This window comes from Syngnathus typhle, linkage group LG19 (assembly GCF_033458585.1).
Source record: "Syngnathus typhle isolate RoL2023-S1 ecotype Sweden linkage group LG19, RoL_Styp_1.0, whole genome shotgun sequence".
Lineage (NCBI taxonomy): Eukaryota > Metazoa > Chordata > Actinopteri > Syngnathiformes > Syngnathidae > Syngnathus > Syngnathus typhle.
Window position 1 is genome coordinate 6,084,292 of NC_083756.1, and position 18,286 is coordinate 6,102,577.

Consider the following 18,286-nt stretch of genomic DNA (forward strand, 5'->3'; position numbering starts at 1 on the left):
GAAATAGCATTTCCGGTATAAACAGGAAGTGTCAAATGACCCTGAAGTGACAGTTTCCGGTGGGTGGCTAGAGGCGTTGCTGGACTGAATCTGCAAATCTGGTAATTATTGTTTTTTATCTCAGTGGTTTTTTTTTTGTGCTTATCGTGCAGCATATGTCTTTTATATGATAAGGTCGATTAGTGGTCGAAGATTCGTGTGCGAGTGACTGTGCGTGCGACACTTCAGGTAGGCGGTATTTGAATGTTTTTAATTATTATTTTAAAATTTTATTTGAACTGATTAGTGATACGTGTTTTATTTTTACAGTTGCTCACGTTTACCGCTGCTTGCTGTAAATTGTAAAGGTCGATTAACCTCTTGAATCTTTTTTTCAATAATAAATATTGTAAACTTCATTCTTCTTGTGTCATTTATTGACAGAGAACCTGCGTTACATTTTTTCTCATTACAATATCATTGGTGAAAGAACAATTATACAACTCCTCCGATTTTACAATAGCGCTCCCGTTTTTTATTTTCCTACATTTGAAGTCAATCCAAGTGACCTTATGACATACGTCATCCATGTTGTTCAGGACAGCATCCGGTAGGTGACAGTATTGAGCCGTTCAATGACTAGATCAATTCAATTCAGTCACAAAAGAAAAAAAAATACACTTCAGAATGTAACATATAGTCTTTATTTATATAGCACATTTCACAACAATTGTGGCTGTAACAAAGCGCTTTGCATATACAATAATGATACAATTACAATAAATAAGAGTAAATTAAAACCCAAATTTACAGTATAGACAGTACATATGAATATAAGGCCTACTGTATATAAGGTGGAATTTGCATTTGACTCATTTCCGCCACGTATTGTGTTCTAGCTGTGACGCAGGGAGAATTTGGCACATTAGACAGGCCACTGACTTGTTTGTCAAAAGTGCTCCTTTTCTTCATGCTGCGTGGTAATTGCTCTACAAATCACAATGACTGCTGCAGAGAGTGAAGAGGCAGCAGCAGGCCTCATTGGCGTTCACCATTTGGGAGTGGGTTGCCATGGCCACAGATCCACTTCGACTGGATGAGAGTGGGATTAGTCTTAATTAACACTAATGATCAGCCAACTCACATGCAATTTATTGGATCGAGCCTAATGATTTCACTTTGTCATTTGTAACAGCCAATCAATACATTTCCCTTAAAGTGCCGTTAAGGTCAAATTTAAAGATTTGCTTTGGTCCATCATTTTATTTATACCTATGGATGATGATCACAAAATAGTTTTTTTCCAAAACTTTTTCTGTTGCTTTTATTTAGATTACACAATTTAACACATCTTCCCACACACACTTTATAAAAGAAAGCCCCACCCACTCTATCATAAAATGCCAAACACCCTCCTGGCATTTTGCTTTTGTTTCCACGCGCCATCTGCCACAAAACGAACGTAAGCATCATTTCGTAGATTAACAAAATGTCATCACCTGACTCCCGCTCTTTAGTTTTCATCTATTGTCGACCGAGGCAGAAAATAGCATCAAATCCAAATCTTCTGCTCAAAACAAAATGTAAACTCAATACAATAAATAATCAAATAACAGTTTAATAATTCCAATAGTGTCATTGCTGACCCTTATATAACCGACCAGAGTACACTGAAAAAAAAAAAAAAGCCTTTACTTAAATTGGATGTTTATGCTTCTTCTCGTCGAGTTATGACTCCAATTTATGCGTCTCCGGCATTCGGCAAAAGAAAGAGATGTGGCGTGAAACCAAACACACTTCCAAATGGATTGCTTGCGTGTTAGCAGATATAGCGCAATAAGTGCTGAGTGAGTCCTTGTGTGTAAACACTCCCACAGTATGGAATAAAATACTGCCGTAAGTTCAGCGTGAGCGCCCACTATATATACAGTTAGTCGGCTCACACATATAGTGAAAAAACAATTTCGAGTTTCTATATATATGATTGACACATTGCTATCACTTCAAGTTGAGCTCAGGCAAACATCTGACAGCTCCGTTGACGTGGAGCACAACCTCATCCATCCGATCCCTGCCCTCGGATGAACTTCCTGTGAATTGCCGGTGTTGTTTCTCACACGGGAAAGTCACAGTTTGGGTGCTGATATGTCACACTGCATTTAAACTGATGCAACCTGCCTCAGAATTGCTTGTTTTTGTTTATTAATGTACTTATTTGGATATTTACTCATTATTTACGCTTATATTTATACACATGCAATTTTTGATATAAGTTCAAATGTGTGGACATTTTTCACACTAAATATCCTCTTAAATATCTTTTTTTTGATTAAATATTCAGTGCCTGTAGATGTAAACACCGTTTTCCGCCCTGCTTCTGACAAAGACTATTGCCCTGATCCGCCTGCCACCCCCTGGCCTATTTTTTTTAAAGCTTTATAGTGGCTTTATAGCGACATTAAAAAAGTTAAAGCATACCAGAGCTGTGATAGAATCAGTCAACAGAACGTTGCTGGACACAATAACGATAATAAAAAGCAGAAAATGGACATTTGAGGTTGGAAAGTAAGCACTTGCAAAGCCTCTGTGGGTGTTCTTATGTATTTGTGGATGACTGTTGTTTGCGTGGGCTTGAATTAAAGTTCTGGAAGCTGCGTGGATGACATCTTGACAAACTGTCAGCCAGCACATGAAGCAAATCTGACAGCAATTTAATCATGCATCTCATCTTGATTATGGGCTAGGATGCAAAACGCTTGCCGGAATTCCATCTCGGGCTGCTATCATAGATATCAATTCCTCTTCTGCGCCTACTCAATGTGGGAGTGTCTGTAAGGACAAAGAGGGCAAAAAGAGAAATCAAACTATTTCTGTTGTGCGTGGGAGTCGCTTGTGGGTTTTTGTTTTCATCTGCTCTGACTTACGGCTGCGACTCCTCCAAAATGTACAGTAAGCCTAGCAGCTGGGTTTGTTTGGAAAACGAGACGGTCGGTCTCCACGTCGATCGATGTGGGAGCTAACCATCATGACTGGAGTGTAAATCAGAGGCGGTTTAGTTTTGCTTCTTGCTATGAGACTTTCCAGGTGAATTCGGGTCAAAACCCTTGATTGCATTTGTCCTAATGAAACAAATTGGAGATTCACTGCAGGCAGTTTTGAGATGGACCATCACACATCAACCCACACAGCCTAAAGTGATCCTCTTAATCTTTCCCAGAGGTCTTGATGTGATTGAAGTCCTCACTCTGCTAAATACCACAGCTCAGGGCAATTGGGAAAAGAAAGAAAAATGCATTGATTGAAAATTGACACGTGTGCTGTAAAGATCATTTCCAACAAGTAATTTAACTTTCTTAATGGTTAGCACCTCAAAGCTGCAGTCAACAAAAAATTCATACCACGAATATTAACTACCGTATTTTCCTCACTATAAGGCGCACCGGATTATAAGGCGCACCTTCAATGATTGGCCCATTTTAAAACTTTGTCCATATATAAGTCCATATATAGACACGCCTGCTGTAGTGGCTCAATATTGGTCCATATATAAGGCACACCAGATTATAAGGCGCACTGTCGGCTTTTGAGAAAATTGGAGGTTTTTAGGTGCGCCTTAGTGCGGAAAATACGGTACTTCTGCGTTACATCATTTCATCCCATGTGGAGCAAGCAGTCAGCTATCAACTTCAATTAAAAAGGTCTACTTCACTTAACAATGTTATAGCCCATTGGAGTATTTCTTTTACCCGGTTAATGTGATTTTTTTTTGTTCCTGAACCTCAGCGTATAGCGACAGCCCGTCACGGCATGTCGATGTCACGTTCACCTTCTAACACAATTGTGAGCTGTCACCTCTGAGGCGTGTGTGACGTTTGCTTTTAATACAGTATATCAAGCAAAAGTGAAGTAGCAATTATTTATTAGCAGAAGGATGAAAGCGCCCCATGCTGCTCGGTAGCCGTGGGTTGTCAACCCCTGCTCTCGTTATAAAAATCCAACAATATATTTTTTTCCCTCCTGGCTTATTCCCCGTCGACTTTAACGTCAGAGCACCACTCGGCTCTCATTACATCAGTAAGATGGTAAATGTGATTGGTTGTGTGTTTCCAGGAATGCTACGCAGACGTGGCCATTAGTTGATGTGTCTTGAGGGAAGCTGGTGGATGGAGAACATCGACATCATGCCAACAACTGCTGCTGAAAGGAATAAAGGTGAATTTAATTAGAACGGCACTCGCGGGTAGTAACCGGCGTTGGCCCATATCAGTGCTCAAAATTTGTCAGGCTGAGTGCGGCTAATGAGAGGTTTCGTTTACAGAGAATCATTTGATTTGAATTAGCCCCGACGTAGAAGGCTTGGTGTTGAACTATTCATAAGCCAAACTTTATTCTAAATAAGGGCAAAATGACTTTCTGCATGACCATGGTGTTTGTTAGTCAACCGTGATGCTTCCGTTGCATCTTGAGCTGCAACCTCATTGACCTGCATGCTAACTCTCTAGGGATTTACCGGCTAATGGAAGCTGGAACATTGCGGGGTGGGCAGGACCGCAACGTGCATTATGCCGCAGCATTGCAACAATCAATATGCTACAAACAGTACAGGCATGAAATAATCATTTTAATATGCTAGGATAGCTCTCTAGAAATGAGTTTGTCCGAGCCAGGGGTGAGACTTTTCATCATCGTTGCAGTCGGATGCTTGCTCCTACTTCTGGAGTCGCGGCTAAAAGTAAAAGTGAGCTCTTGTAAAAATATTTTAACTCGTGGAGGCAGCACTGGCGGAGCTAGGATTTTTTGATACTTCAGAAGGTCGGCAAAACAAATAAAAAAATCTTTACAAACCCTCCAAATTCTGCAGAAAACGGTGATAAGTATTAATTATATGTTGGAAAAAAATCCTGGAAAAAAACACAAAACTAAAAATATCCTAAAGTGAATTATCTGGCCTGGCACTTTTAGAGGCCAAGCATATTTTAGAGGTGACCAGTGCCCCCGCTACCCCCCCTCTAGTTCCGCCAGTGGGAGACAGCAGTTCACTTTGTGTACCTTATGGAAATACAAACAAACCATGAATTTAATAGATTGCTTTCCCAAAAACTTTGCATCCCGTATTAAAAGTTCAGGCGGTCGAGTTGGGCATTAACAGAGATTTAGTGAAAGCAAAGACTCTTAAAAAAAAAAAAAAACATCAGCGATGTGATGCCGCTGATAAACACAACAGACAGACCGTATGGTAGCAAAGCAGCTTTAAATGTCCGTGGGGATGTATTAAAAACATTATGTTGCTCAGACGTTGACAATATTTGTTGGAAACTATTGGAGGAAAATCAAGCGCTCCAAACAAATAACACCATTTGACAAGATAGCCAACAACATCTAATAGCGTTGCCGTTTTGCTCGTGACAAAAGCAAGCAAATGTCGTGTTTAATTGTGCTTTTTTTTTTGTAAACAACGCTATCAGTATCCCGTGGTCATTATTAGGTTATTGCTTTTTTATTGCTATCCTAATTTGGCTGCGGGCTTGTTTATGCAAGCCACATTATCCCCTACAGATAAGCATGTATTATTACCAGCTACAGTAATCTAATCAATATTAATTACAGCCGAATTAACGATTCACAAAGCTCCTCATCATTAATCGAACCAAGCGCGGCGCCTTACATCCCGATTCACAGTGTGCAAGCTATTTTCGCATGTTTAAATTAACCCTTGAGTGACATTTGCTTTTTGTAGCTTTAAAGTCCATTTGAGCTGACCTTTTAGATGACTCACAAACGTCCTCCTCAGATCCCGGAGTGGTGAGTCAGCTGACAATTACTCCAAATGACATCCTGTCAATTGGAAGAGGAGAGGCGGAGAATGAACCGCTTTTATTGAGGAGGGGAAGTATTGTCGGTGCACATTCACGCTCCTTTCTTGCTTTTACTTTATTTTGATGTCATTAGATATGTACATCTCCAGGATATTAGTCATTTTCCTCAAATGTGAAGAAATAATTAAAAATCAAAATACCAAATTAGAATAATAAAAAACACAGATACTCTCATTGTCTCACTGACAATGTGTGAGGTCAGTTTGAATGCATCTTATTAAGGTAAATGAGCGAGTCCTTGCGTCACCCCTGCTCAACGCAAGTGTTTTTTGATATCTGAGCAAGGTTGATGTGCTGAAAGGTCAAACTCATTGCCGTGCCGCGATGATATTTGCCAGCTAGATCACCTTCGACTCGATTCCATCTCACAAGGACTCGCGTATAATTGAGAGGTGTCGAAATGCTGCAAATGCCAAGAGGATAAATTATTTAGTTTTTCTTAACAAATAAAATAGGATGATTTTGTGCTACAAAGTGTTTATATTGCTTCTTAGTGCTATGTTATCAAATAAAACCGTTATCATCCTTCTGCCTCTAATTTAATTTGTACATCACGGCAACAAAACCGGCCAATCAAAGAGTGTCGAGACAGAAGGGGCATAGCTTTAATAGGGTGGAAAAATACGTCAACAAGAAGTGTTTTGGAAATGCTGTGACTCACTTGACCTTTAAGCTCCCCATTAGTCTCATGCACTACTTCTATGTGATGTACTGTAACCGGTGGCTGTGATATCAGCTTGCTGTGGCCAGACAGTGACGAGATGCACAAAGACATGCTGGTAGCAATATCAAGAAAGATTCTATTGGATAACTGACCTTGGAATTGATAATCAATTTCTTTGATCAGAAAATGTCTGCAACCTGAGATGGATTACTCACAGGCGGTGTTAGTCACCATAAGAAGATGACATCCCTCAAGCAGAAAAAATAAATAAATAAATAAATATACTATATATATATATATATATATTTTTTTTTAATTAAAAAAATATTCAAAGATATTCAAATTCTCCACTAAACTATATTGCAAAAGAAGTCCTCATCATTTGGACTCTTGTTTTAGCACACTGAACATCCCATGCCACACTCTCCACAGACATGCATATTTAATATGGAAGCATATGGTTGTCATCGGAGGAGGTCAGCGCTTGAGGCGAAGCTGAGGCTTCTTCCTGTGGGCTATGCATCTGCCCTCCACTCGTTGGACGTTGGGATTGACAAGAAGTGAGACTCTTGTACTCAAGGATGACGATCAGAGGTGAGGTTGTTTTCGTTTAGTACCCCCTCTACTGTCCAGGTGTGGTTACTACACTTTGAGGTGTTCACTCCTCACCAGATGGCCGACTCAAGTCAGGTGTGTGTGTAGTGTGTGTGTGTTTGTGGAGATACTAGCGAGAGCGTGGAAGCAACCCTCTTTGGCTGGATATGATTTTTAAAGCATAATTTAAAAGCATGATTTTTGCATTGTTTTCAAGGTGCGTATAGTTTTCCAACAATCCACCCGCTTCCTGAGCTTCTCTTCTGAACTCCTAGTAAGTATACATCAAGCAAAGGCATTGTTGCACATGACTGAACTGAAATAAGGTTTTTGATGATGATCTACTTTTAAATCAGTACATACTTCACAATAAAAGACCACCATCCTTTCACTTCAGTGGATCGTCCGTTGTACAGTGTATTGTCATTAGTGGGACTTTTATGCCTTGCTGAATAAGACGCCCAAATAAACAAAACAATTGTAAAGCTTCCAGACTGCATCTTAAGCTGTGCCAGTTAAATCGAATTATGCCTGATTGTGCAAGCTCACAAACCATTCATCTGTGTTTATGGTTGTGCGCTTTTTGCTTTTTTGTTTAGTCATGGCAGATTGTTTGCAGTGTGGCAGTTGTGGATGAGGCTGATCTTCCTAATGCACCTTCCTCTGCAGAGGATATAAATTAGTCTGAACTATAGAGCTGATCTACCGCTGCCAACCTCATCTGCAAAGTGAGTGGTGTGAGGCGGTACGGAGAAGATGCAATGTCAGACTGCTCTCTCGGAGTCTTCCCACAAGGACAGACTTATGGCACGACTTTTACCACATGCAGCTAAAAGCAATTACAGCTTACTGCATTTAGTACACAAATGTGGTATCAACGAGCTCGTGATGTTTTTTGATTCACTTTTCCAGCTGTATCAATTTTATCAATATATGAACCACAGAATAAATAAATGGGGCTAAAGAAGGAGCCCTGGGGAACACCGCAACAAGAAACCTTATTAAACTTGACAACCAGGGACTAAGTGACAGAGATAAACCTCAAAGTTCTTTCAGGGTTGATAATTTGATCTACCGACTCGTTACCAAACAAATCTTTTAAGTCTCATTACCAGGATCACTTCCCAACACTAGCTTTAGCTTTTTAATTCCCGTATCGGTCTGCTCGTACTCCAGTTGTAAATGATCTGTCTCATCAACTTAAAGGTGTTATTTCATCTAGGGTTAAAGGAAAATATATCACAACAAAAAGTATAAGACATCTTTGATAAAGTTCAATAACAGATGAGTGAATGTGAAGTGCTAATCAAATGGTTTCTTTTGGAAAAAAGTCAAGTCGTGTGAGCCTGCTTAGTCCGGGCCGATGCATCGTCTCATGAATTAAAAAGTGTCCTTGGAGAGCTCCCTCCTTTTGGAAAGCTTGTTTCAGCAATCTTTTCCTCCCGTGCGTCGCGCCACTGCCTGCTCACTTCTGCTGCAGACACACTTACGATAATGAATAGCTGCAAGGGGCTGGGGTTCTTTACTGCAGCCTGGAAAATGGCCACGCTTCCACAAAGCAAAAAAAAAAAGGCAGCAGCATCTGGTTAGGCAAACCACCCCACTGAAGTTTCCCAAAAATGTATTGATTTAGATTAACCCCTAACATTTCAGGAAAATAATTCCATTAATACGAGATCCTAAATGGGCCAAGCAACTTTTATGTTGTTATTCCTGGAGAGTGGGAACAGTCTGCTGCTTCATTATTTATTGAAACGCTATTATACACGGCATGCATTGTTTTTGTCGTTATATTTAGACGTGAAAAGCATCGTGTGGTGAATTAGGCCAATAGGGCAAAGCACAATGAAATCAACCTTTTACATAATGACTGGCATATATTGGGATTATTTTTGTACATCTTTGCGCACTTTGCTTTTTTTTTTTCTTGCTAGCATCACAGATGCGTCCCCACTGACCTACTTGTCTCCACGGATACAGGTCAGGCAATGTCACACTCGCGCGTTGCCACACACCTTCACCCTCGCACCGCATAAACACATAAATCCGTATCGAGCGAGTTCTCGAGACACAAAACACGTATACTGTAAGCATTCTGGTCATTATGTACGCTAACACATGTATGGGGTCATGTCACACTTTGGCAACCTTTCACTGGCTCCAAATGCAAACACGCTGTGCAAAAAAGGCCAGATGGAATCTCACAGCGTGGGCTGTTGGCCTTTCATGCACTCCCGAGACTTGATTTTTTTCACCATTCCTCCTCCTTCACCAAGCGGATTTTCCTCCTTTTTAAAAATTCTTATGACCTTCTTATGAGCCGGCCTCGGGATATCGCTGTACATTTTGCCAACAATGCGCAACAATGTTACACTATGCTTAGAAATGCCCTTTTTTTTTTTATGGCGAGGAAAAATCTGATTTGGACCTCACACGCGAGATTTCCAACCCTGTTGTCGGTGCTGTAAATATTGATTGGAGGTTAAAGTCAATTAGAATAATAGAGCTAATAAAAATGCAGCTCTGTCTGCTCCTGGCTTTGCTGTTCAGCTTCTTCCATAAAGACGGGTCGAGAGAAAGCTTCTAAGCAGCCCAGAGTGTGATTTAAAGAGATGCAGTCTCCGACGTAAATAAGCCCTAAATACATCTTACGGAGCAGAATGCGCATTGTACACTACCCATCAACATCCGAGCGAGGGGAATCGCTTGCCAATGTCCTGGAGGTGAACTTAAAGGGAAAATGTAGAAAACATTCGAGAAGGAAACTGAGGAATTGACTGCCTGGAAAACATTAGATTTAAATCAAGGAGCTAAAGAAAGCTTGAATGCCCAGAGCTTCTTTTTAAAAAGAATTTAACCAGTTGGACTCTCCTTCAACCTTAGCAAGCGTGAATTGTTGATGCTTATGGTGACGGGAGCACTTGAGCTTGTATAAAATTATTGGTTGAATCATTAATTGTGCAATCTGAGTGCTCTTAAGAGGTTCCGTTGTCATTTTTCTTTAGCTAGTACAAGACTCCACTTCCAAATGGCATGAGAATATTTTTGAATGCAAAGGAAGAGCACTGTCAGAGAACACGGAGGCTTTTAAATGTTACCGAAGGAATCTCAATTCCCATTTTATGCCGTCAATGCCACCCATTTTCTCATTCGACACGTTCCAAGAAATCGGAATATCTCATGCAGCCGTACTTTATCAATACGACCTTTCAATCAGCAGAGCGGGCTAAGTGCTACGTGGAATATGCTAAAAGTTGCATCTGGCACGGAATCGAAATTGACCACATATAAATCACTATGATTCTCTTGGCAAAAACTGACTCTGTTTTTTTTTTTACGTTTTCAAGAAAAACAGCTGGTTAAGTTGTTAAAGCCCATCTCAGCTAAGGTTGTAAAAATAAAATCATTCTGCTATTCCATGCCAGTGGTTTCACCCACAAGAGACCTCTGTGCCCTCTTCACTACTTTCCATACCGCCTCCCTCCACCGAGTTGGACTCTTTAGCTCATTTGGTTAGGATCAATGTACAAATACCTTTAAATACTTTGTGTGCATGCTTGTGTGTGATTTTACCTCTGTTATCTCGGGTGGGGTGGGTGTTGAGAATTGGTTCAGGTATTTTGAGGAGAAAAAGGCTGAGCAATAACTTTTGCGGAAATTGCTTCCAGCTTTGAAAAGAGGAAATACCATCGGAGGGGCAATCCTCAGCATCTATGTTCAACAACATTTTGACTGTTCGTGTCTGGACATTTTAAGTTGAAACACCTGCTCAAAGAGGCCTTGTCATGATGTTTGGATTTCATGTACAAGAAGAAATACAGTTGATTCTAAAGACTGCTCTTCTGTGATTTTAACGGTTGTACAACCTCAAGTAATTAAATTAAATTAAATTAAATTAAATTAAATTAAATTAAATTAAATTAAATTAAATTAAATTAAATTAAATTAAATTAAATTAAATTAAATTAAATTAAATAAATTTTTTGTTGTTGTTTGTCTCAGAAAAATTTAGGCCTACTTTCCCACCCACTTGACTTGCATTTGATTCATCCTTTTGCTTTTACTCTCTAGAGATTCATTCATCAGTGATCTCAAAACAAGCTCACTTGGTTGCCGACTGCCACAGCAGATGGATTAAAAAAAAGAATCTGGTGAGTACATGTTCAAGCTGGTGGAGAGGCTAGATGTTTTTAGTTAGTCATTTCTTTTATTTTCACCAAATGTTCAAGCTGAATAACACTCACCCGCATTCATTCCATACATACATTTTTATTTATCTCTAAAATAGACACGTAATGATTGGCACTTAAAATGAATTGCCAATTTAACGTTGATGCTATATCACAGTTTGCCACCGCATCTCAGCCCTCGAGATGTATTTCAAAAAGCTGTACACTCCACTTGATGTGCTTCAAGGTCGTCCCTGTCAAGGGTTGTTTCTAGGATGCAGTGTATAATGCTATCAAGTGACATTTAAATGGATCTATAGGTTAATATCACCGACATGTCCTCTTGTCCACATCCCCAAAGGAACATAGAATAGATGATACTCTTCAGAGTCTCATTCAGCCAATCACTCACTTTATAGAAAAAGAAGGTAGCGATGCCCTTCCGTGTCACGATTAACCTCGTCTGTCTGCACTTATAAGCGCGGATGAGCATCACAAGTGACAAATGTTTAGTCGAGATTTTTGCTTGATGAGTCTCGTCATTGATCGTTGAAGAATGCCGTGATGAAGCCTTATTACGATGTGGGCGGATGAACAAAGCATTCTCATTGTATTTATGACAACATGATCAATAGGAGGATATTGAAAGCCCTGATTTTGCCAACTAAGCGCTATGGTTTAGTTTTATGATGTAAATAATTTGCTTTGTACTTAAAGGATTACGGGAGGAAAAAAAACCCGCAAAAAATGACCATGAAGAAATTTTCCAAACCTCAAAAATGATTAATTAATACTAATGAATATTTCATATGTGTTCCCTACATGGATGGATAAATACAGGACTGTCTCAGAAAATTAGAATATTGTGATAAAGTTTTTTATTTTCTGTAATGCAATTAAAAAAAAAAGAAAAAGTCATACATTCTGGATTCATTACAAATCAACTGAAATATTGCAACCCTTTTATTATTTTTTTTTGTTTTTTAAATTGCATTTAGAAAATAAAGAACTTTAGCACAATATTAAAATTTTCTGAGACAGTGCTGTATAATAATTATTCCTGGGAAAAAAAAAAAATCAAAAACCTTTCTTGCCCATACTAGAAGATTATACGATTCATAGTTTTCAACGCGACAGTACCAATGAAGGAATTGGTAGAATTTTGTGCTGACTCATCAGTGTGAATTGATCCAAAAACGTCTCACCTGACCTCCCTCTGAGACACATTGTAGCATTTCCAGCCAGAACCACGCTTGGTGAATCAGAGTCTATACTCAATTACTTTCTCCAATAAGAGGACTGTGACCCCGGTGGAAAATATACAGTACTGCAGGGTAAGGGTAGTAGAGCAAGATTTGATTTCTTAACCGGTGTTTGTGCAATAAGACGATGCAGGGATGTAAGAGAGCCTAAAGGGAGAAGTTAAATTATTGAACTGCAACCGGTTGTTTTATGATCATATTTGTCGGAAGACTTTCAGCTCTCAATATTTTGTATAATGTTGTTGCTGTGGGCGAGCTGTTTATTGGTTGATAAATTTTCATGTGGAGCTTGCATTTTTTTTTTTTTTTGCGCCCGAGCCTAACTATAACCAACATCCCCCCGCCAATAGCTCAGGGTTTACGGTTGAGTGTCTCAAAGATATTTCTTAAATCTTTTTGCTCTTTCCAAAACTTGCCGTCTGCCTCAGGTTATCTCGCTCTCGCTGGGGTGTGTAGTTCATGTGCTGAATTTAAGACAGACAAGATAAGCAATAAAGGTCGTTTCTTTGACACTTGTCCTCCAGGAGCTTCAAAAAGTACATCAAGTGGACTTTGCAGACAGCAAATCAAATATAGGCTGCTTCCCAAAAGTTAACTTTCAAGAGAATAAAAAACAGCTCTGGGCTGTGTACTTATCAAATTCAAGGGGGAAATACGTGTACCCATCTGTAGATTATTATTATTATTATTATTATTATTATGAATACATGCAGTAAAGTGTTATTATTTCCCGCCATTGTTAGTCAACATAAATACCGTATTTTCCGCACTATAAGGCGCACCGGATTATAAGGCGCACCTTCAATGAATGGCCCATTTTAAAATTTTGTCCATATATAAGATATATAGATTTGGCCCGCGGGACGGACTTTGGACACGCCTGCTGTACTGGCTCAAAATTGGTCCATATATAAGGCGTACCTGATTATAAGGCGCACTGTCGGCTTTTGAGAAAATTGGAGGTTTTTAGGTGCGCCCTATAGTGCGGAAAATACGGTAAATTATTTCATGTTCCTGTTTTACATGAAATTTATCCATTCCAAGTTTGACTTTTTTTTTTTGTCACTTTAACATTGGAATCCAGTTATTTAAAGTTTTGTAATTCTAAACTTGAATGACTTCATTTTCATTGTCCTCCAAATGACCGCTGATTGCAGGCATTAAACTAGGACATAATTCACACTCAGTACTTTTGCGTGCGTGTGTGTGTTAAAATTTCAATGGGGACACGTCAAAAGCCAGGTGCTTTGCCAGAGGGCAATAATGAATGGCTTTCCAAATTTCCTTCTTAGTGAGCATTTTCCATGAGCTGCTGCTGCTTGTCTGACACAGCACGTTGACACTTCTTGACAAAAGTATGCTATTAAAATACCCCCTTGAGCTATTATTTTATTTGGCCATGTTGAGGATTTTTTTTTTTTTTAAATGAACATATGCAAAATTAAATCAGAAATGAGATTGTGCAGCCTCAACGAGGAGGAATATGTTTTGATAGGTAATTCAATGCAAGCATCTCGCTTCCTCCCCGCAGGATTCCTTTCCTTCAAATCTCTTTTGGCATTTTACCGATGATGAACGGTATTCAATCTTTGCACTGAGTGGCTTCTTCACACCTGAGAGCTTTTTTTTATTGATTTCCTGAGTCAGGAGGAAAAAAAAAAGACAAAACAAAAACAAACTGGGATTCATAGCTTAAGCTTCTTTCACTCCATCTGGATGCCAATTATGACTCTAGAGGAGAAAAGAGACGAGTTATGCCATGTGACCTCCCCAATTGCACAGATACAGATTGCGGTGGGAGAGCTTTGCGTGAGTAACACTGAAGGCAGTGGTCCAAATGAGCCCACTCAGAAAACACAACAGAGACAGAAAATGACACACAGCCAAGTAGGCCAATCATAGGGCAAAAACAAGAGGTCAACCTGAAAGTCTGTCCAGAAGCAATTCATCAAATTTCCCTTCTTTCATTTCTCCATGTCTTAATTCCCTAAAGCTTGTTTTGTTCTTACAGCTATGCAGCAATGCTTTGATGGTAGACCACCAAATTGTGTCTCAGGCAGCAGCAGTCAGTTCCCTCGTCATGATTGCGCCATTCACATCTGACTTCATCTCACGATAGCTATGCAGACTATTCGTAAATGACCCAATCAGAGAGCGCCGTCGCACCGCATCTCACCTGTCAGATGATCTCCCTGGATGGTCATTAGACTTTGATTACTCCTCGCTGTGATTGCCCATTGCCGTTTTATCAAGTCCCATGGATGGCAATCTCATATTGGGCCGAATGGGTAATATCGCCCATAGCTATGTGCACCGTTGATAGCGGCCATTTAGCGTACCGCCTTTCATTACGAATCAAAATGGGAGCAATTAAGAATTGCGTGCTTTCTAAAATCATTCCTTGCTCGTTCTATCAATAACAGTACAAACGTTGGGCATCCCACTCATGTTTATCTCATTTGTTTGTTTGTGCTCAGGCTTTGGATCTTTTCTGACACACCTCAGATGTTGATTTCTTCACTGTCTGGACAACCTCTAGCTTCCAAATATTCAATTTATAGATAATGACATTTTGCAAAAATATCTTCAGCTGTCTGCTGGAGACAGGATTGACCTTTCAAATGAATACATCTTCTTGGACGGTTGATAGATTTATTTGTCGTGCAAAATGCCAACGGCGGTGCTTCCGTGGTTATTCTGATTGGCTGAGAGAGGTTCATCTGGGCCGACTCGTCAGCCTTCCAGGGATATTGCCTGACGTGCACTCTGCACTCGATAGAACCCAAAGAGACCGATGAAAGATTGCTTTCCTACCTGCTCTCAACAATCATCAGTGAATTCGCAGTGATGTTGGTTATACTTTGAAAGTTTATTACGTAGAGGAATGGGGAAAAAAGTGTCAGTAAAGTTTTTTTTTTTTTTTTACAAAGCTGCAATTTTTGGTCCATAAATTGAATACGGTGCAAAACAGGAAAAAAAAATGAGTACAGCATGACTGCCCTCCCATGTGTTATTTATAGCATAGTTAGTGTCAACTGTTGTTAAAAAAAAAACAAAAAAACTGAATGTCAAACACACACACGGGAAGAGAGATGTTTGCCAAATGATTAATAATTTAGCAGTGAGGGTCAAACAATATCAGACCCCTCCTCTTAAATGTCAGGAAGTGGTTTTGACCTCACAATTGCAGCAGAATGGAAGCTGAACGCGATGGGAACGATGAGCAATTCGCTTATCGGCCGACTCTGAGCAATTATGATTGATTATAACTCCCGCGAGCCATTCATGCAGCCGACTCCTCTGTGCACAAAATTGGTTCTTGGCTCTGGGCGGATGCTCGTGTCACACAGGAACACTTGAAAGCTGTTTTTTTTTTTTTTTTCTTCCCCAGTGCTGTAATGTCAGGTTACTCTCCTTGAGTTTTAGTCTTTTTTCAAAGTGACTTGTGAAACTTGACTTGAAAAAAGGAGTGAACATCTTTGAGATTTATAGAGTGTAAAGCCGTGAAAGATGATTGGCTGTTTTTTTTCTTTTCTTTTCATTCTTCAACAAAGACTACCCAAAATTGCCCCTGTGCTGTGTGCGCAAAGAAAAGAAGTGTGAAACAAACAGCAGGCTGTTATTTTCTCTAGTTGCTTTGTTAAATGCGACACGGGGTGTCTTGAACCCGTGCTGAGTGCAAAAACCTTTTAAGACTTGGAAGGCATTGCGGGAAAAAAGAAATTGAGCTGCCATCGGTCGCACTTGCAGGTTGTTATTATTTTCTTTGATATCAACGTTGCTTGCATTAAATGTCCCATTTATATCTGCTTTGTAGAATGTTTTTGTTTTAATGAGTGCCAGGCAACCCAGACATCAGCTGCTGCTTTGACCTCAACTCACATGACAACCCGTCTTGTGTCGTGAGTACAGTGCGTCCGCCTCTTCATCCTTTTTTTTTTTTTGCAGAGATTGCATTCGGTTGCATCATCGCTTATTTTTCTCTCTCTTGCTACATAAATAAATCCTCCAATCTGAGGATTAGAACATTCAGTCTGTCTGAGAAAGGCATCAAATTGGGTCATGGGACCTAAAATGAATGCTCTTTAGGTAATTCGGTGCCGGTAGCCAAAATAGCGACTACTGAACGTCGCCGTTGGAATACAGTGAATACAATTATAGCATGGGCAATATTGTTAGGGATGGAACGCCGTCATCGCCTTGGCGCTGAGCATCCCCGCCTCGTTTGTCCAATTGAGCTCATTAGCACTGTTATGGCATCAGTTCTTCCCCCTCCGCAAGTTTAACAAACAAACTGTTGGCCGACTGAGAAGTGTGAGTGTTCACCAACAGTGCCAAATGACCTAATTTACAATTTTGCCACTGTTGTCACTCGCAAAGGGTGGTGACTCCGAAATATTTTTTTGCGGTTGTCTCTCGACCTCCTTTGCCATCATCCCACATCACAAGGCTTCAACAGTAAAATTATTCAGTAATAAAAGATTCAAATGGCTCAGCCATTATGTCACATTCATAAATCATAACATTTCTACACGGCAAAATTTTTACCTTATTTAGGATTCCGAAACATCTTCTGGAAAAAAAAGACTTTGCTGAAGAGTGGAAATTGTTGCGGGCTCGGTGTGATCAGATAAATTAGACAAATGAAAATATAATTTTCTTGGTCTGTTGGCAGTTGTGCTGGTCATGAAGTTATTTTTACACCAAAATTGCTCACTTCTTTAAACAAACGCCACCGCAGTCGAATGACAGGGACACTGGCGTCATGGCTACGTTTAAGAAAACATCATAAAAAGGTCTTGGCAGGAATTGCGATTGTCTTCGGTGATGAGCGCTGGAGCCAGATTCTCTCGACCAATCAAAATGAAATCGACAATAAGCACAGAAAATAGTTTCTTTCAATTCTTTTGGATGTTCTTGTAATTATAACATGGCCTGATGATTCCTAGCAAAACCTCAAGAAGCACTGGGAGCTAAACTCTGCTTTAACATTATATTGACAAATAGAGGTGTTTATCTACAGCTCCAAAATGGATCATTAGCATCTCTTCCCGTCTCCCTCTGTCTTTTTTTTAATTGATTCCTCTATGTGAAGTACCAAACGGAAGACAGACTTTGTTTTTAATACTGCCAGGAGATCCAGAAGGTCTGACTGGGAGCAGATGCAGCAGTTATGAGACAGAGTCGCGTTTGGAGAGGCTTTGAGAATCTTGGCATAGCTCCGTGCTGGTGGGTGGACCAGTTGGAACGGGCCAGAACCTTTCCAAAAGGGTATTGAAGATTGAGTGTGAGAGGAAATCATTAAAAGGAGTGGATGTGAAACAGTTTGGGAGCGAGGGGAAGTAGTTAGTGAGAAAATACAAGTCAGCCAACTAACTCTAGAAGGAAAGGCCACATAAGAGCAAATAAAGGAAGTACTTGTGAAACATTAACGCCATTGATCGTTTGGGCTCTGAACAAGGCCAAAGGTCATGTGTTCTACTTTCACTTTGGTCCTTTTTTTTTATCATATGGTGTGGTGAGAATCTTTTGAGTTGATAAGAGTTGCTTGAATTAAAAGGAGCGTTCACTGCCCTCTAGTGGCCATCAATGGGATCACAATGGAAATGACAAGAATCAAAACCGCCCAAATAAACACGCACTTTTCAATGGAAGCATATTGAAAATGCTTATTTTCAGATCGCTACGTAAAATGTACAAACAAAGAAAATATGATTTCCTTTCCTGCTAAAAAAAGAACAT

The 18,286-nt window shown here is 39.8% G+C and overlaps 1 long non-coding RNA gene across 1 annotated transcript; it reads left to right on the forward strand.

Moving 5' to 3' along the window:
• The first annotated feature begins 137 nt into the window (after positions 1–137).
• Positions 138–16,304, forward strand: LOC133143695 (uncharacterized). Its single transcript, XR_009710467.1, has 6 exons — positions 138–228; positions 4,090–4,191; positions 6,952–7,113; positions 7,331–7,387; positions 11,185–11,264; positions 15,022–16,304. It is a non-coding gene; the product is annotated as an uncharacterized LOC133143695 (long non-coding RNA).
• Positions 16,305–18,286: the final 1,982 nt, after the last annotated feature.